Below are 3,520 nucleotides of genomic sequence, written 5' to 3'. Positions count from 1 at the left end.
GTAAATAATCTTTTAAAGATATTATTTTATTTTCTTTTAAAGGCAGTATGTGTTCATTGTGGAAAATTTGCTAAATCCAGATACAATTCTTAAAGTTACATTTATCCCTAATTATAACACATAAAAATAGTAGCAATTTTTGAAAATCCATCATCTACTTTATTTGTATACAATTCATAAAGTTGTATTGTTCTCTAAGTTGCTTTTTAATATTGTGTTCAAGGTTATTTTATAGTATGCATCAATGTGATTTGGTTTCTTTGAAAATCAGCAATACTTACATGTTTACTTTTCCTGATACGGAGTTAGAAATAATAAATTCAGTGAGACCAAAAAAAAAAAAAAAAAAAAAAAGCTCTAGCCTTTGAGGAGCTTATATTCTACAGGGGGGAAAAATCAAAACAATAAATAAGTATATGAGAAATGGTGAACAAGAGTAAAGATCTGGAAGCAGAGCAGAGCACACTTGACAAGTTCAGGAAATAACAAGAAGTCTAGTGTGGCTGGAGCTGAGCAAGCCACCAAGAGCATAGTTGAGTGACTAAGGTGTAGGTGCATTGCGTACAACCTCGTAGGTTTGTGTTAGGACTCTGGCTCCTATTATTCTGAGTAAACTGGGGAACCACTGAGAAGTGTTTGAACGTAGGGGTGATAGGAATTGACTTCTATTTCAGAAGAATCCCTCTTATTAGCTAAATGGTGGTGGGATGGGGGAAAAGGCCTAAAACACGGAGACTTGATAAAAGTGGATAGATACTTACCAGAAGTTTCAGTTTATTTTGGTTTGACTTGTTTTTTTTTTGGGGGGGGGTGGGTAGGGGCAGAGGGAAAGAGAGAGAATCTTACACAGCCTCCACACCCAGCATGGAGCCCCACACTGGGCTCGATACAGGGCTTGATCTCATGACAGTGAGACCATGATCATGAGATCATGACCATGAAATTATTACCTCGGCTGAAACCAAGAGTTGGACGCCTAACCAACTGAGCCACCTAGGTGCCCTATATTTTGATTCGGCTTTTAAAACAGCTAACGGACGCATCTTGGGGGGCATGGCTTTCAATGATTTTGTTCATATTCTTGGGTTATTAACAGATGAAATGGAAAATAAATTGCATTTTTACTTACACCCAGGAGCTAGGATTTCCCTTTTGACTTTAGGTGTTAGGATCTTTCTAAGATTCCCTTTGGTTCTTCATCAAACTTGAGCAAAGCCTGCTCAGTGACCTTTGTTTCTCTACTCTGATAGACTATCAATTTGTCTAACATTCTAGGGTTATCGGCATTGTCTCCATCCAACTCCACCCTGCCTGTTGGAGCAGTACTTCTCACACTTGAAGGTGCATGAAAGTCCCCTGGGGGTGGATTTTATTAAAGTGCTGACTCTTTGGTAGGTCCGGGGTAGGACACAAGGATTCTGCATTTCTAGCCAGTTCCCAATGCTACTGGTCCTTAAACAATACTTTGAAGAGCAAGGTATTAGAGTATTCAAAGTGTGTAGAGTATCCTACACACTTAAGACTTTTTGTGAGAGGAAAACAAAACCACATCAAACATGTACAATGAGAAATTTATTTTTCAGTGCATTTCTAATGAGTGAGACTATGGGGGTCCAAAAAGGAAATCGAATTATTGTTTCTTCTTTTATTCTAGGGAATTAATTTTTTTATGTTTGTTTGTTTATTTTGAGAGAGGAAGAAAGCACAAGCAGGGGAGGGGCAAAGAGACGGAGAGGGAGGGAGGGAGGGGGAGAGAGAGAGAGAGAGAATATGAATCCCAAACAGGCTCCACACCATCAGCGCAGAGCCCGATGCAAGGCTTGATCTCACAGATTGTGAGGTCATGACCTGAGCTGAAATCAAGAGTCGGGTTGCTTAACCGACTGAGACACCCAGGTGCCCAATTAAATTTTTTTAATTATGTAGACACTCTGTTTTGAAGAGAAGGGGAATGATTTTTATTTTAATTTATTTTTGTAATATGCAATGCATTCAAGGGTTCAAAATATAGAAGATATAAAGTGGTCACCACCAATAATAGCTCCCAATTCTCAGCCCAATTCTTAGCACCTAATTCCTCACTTCTGTATTCTTCCAAAAATGTATTTACTTAGACTAAGTAACTGCACATGTGTGTTTGTGTATAAACTTTCCCATTTCCCCACAAATAACATGCCTACTATTCTGAAGCTTACTTTTTTTATACCTATTAGACATCACTTCATATCAGTCCATTATTCTTTATTATGGCTATAACATGCCATAGATGGATGTATCATAGTTTATTTAACTCGTCTCAAAAAGTAACTTTAATATAATTAGAAATAAAAACTCTAAAAACTGCAAATGAAAACAAATTATAATCCACTTCTCCAGCCATGGAGGAAACATATTTATACACAAGATTAAGACTAAATTGTTATTATTCCCATAGAAAGTTCAAATTTTTTTTAATATTTCAAAAAATTAAAAACTTAGCTACATATCTGTGATGATATTTCAAAAAGAAAACACTGGATTGTTTAACGTGGATGGAACTAGAGAGTATTATGCTAAGCAAAGAAAGTTGGAGAAAGATATCATGATTTCACTCATAAGTGGAATTTGAGAAACTCAACAGATGAATATAGGGGAAGGGAAGGAAAAATAAAAATAAAAACAGAGGGAGGCAAACCATAAGAGACTCTTGAGTACAGAGAACAAACTGAGGGTTGCTAGAGGAGAGTAGGATGGGGGGATGGGTTAATTGGGGGATGGGCATTAAGGAGGGCACTTTTCAGGATGAGCACTGGGTGTCATATGTAAGAGATGAATCACTGGGTTCTCCTCCTGAAGCCAAGACTACACTGTATGTTTACATACATTAAATTAAAAAGAGAGAGAAAGAAAGAAAATAATAATAATAATAAAGAAAACAATGTCTTCAAGTATGTAAGAGATTGCCTTGGAATTATGAATCGTGTGCTAGGAAACTGCAGTAACTCATGTGAAAATAGTGGTAAGTCACTAAAAGCTTTGAAAGTATGTAAGCATTCATGGAGAGTTCCAAAAAATTTAACTTATTGCAGTGGAATTATTTATGCATTTAAATAAGAGTCTTGCTTGCTTATACGTGAGAGGAATCATGTGTAATGATCCAGAAAATTCCATTCATGGCCTATCTATATGATTTAGCCTCTTTACTACTAGCCAGACCTTCCTCATTCCCCTCCCCATACCACTTATATTTTTCTCCTGCCTGATACATATAGCAAACCTATGTTTCTTTCAATTACCTAAATTCTAACTACCTATGTGGAATTTAAGAAACAGAACACATGAACATAGAGGAAGGGGGGCATCGGCTCCTTCCATAATTTGGCTATGGTTGATAGCATGGCTATAAACATTGGGGTATATGTGCTCCTATGAATCAGCACTCCTGTATCCTTTGAATAAATTCCTAATAGTGCTATTGCTAGGCGGTAAGGTAATTCTATTTTTAATTTTTTGAGGAACGTTCATACTGTTTTCCAGAGTT

This window comes from Neofelis nebulosa, chromosome 14, assembly GCF_028018385.1.
Source record: "Neofelis nebulosa isolate mNeoNeb1 chromosome 14, mNeoNeb1.pri, whole genome shotgun sequence".
NCBI lineage: Eukaryota > Metazoa > Chordata > Mammalia > Carnivora > Felidae > Neofelis > Neofelis nebulosa.
The sequence above is the reverse complement of the archived record's forward strand: the minus strand, read 5'-3'. Positions refer to the sequence as shown.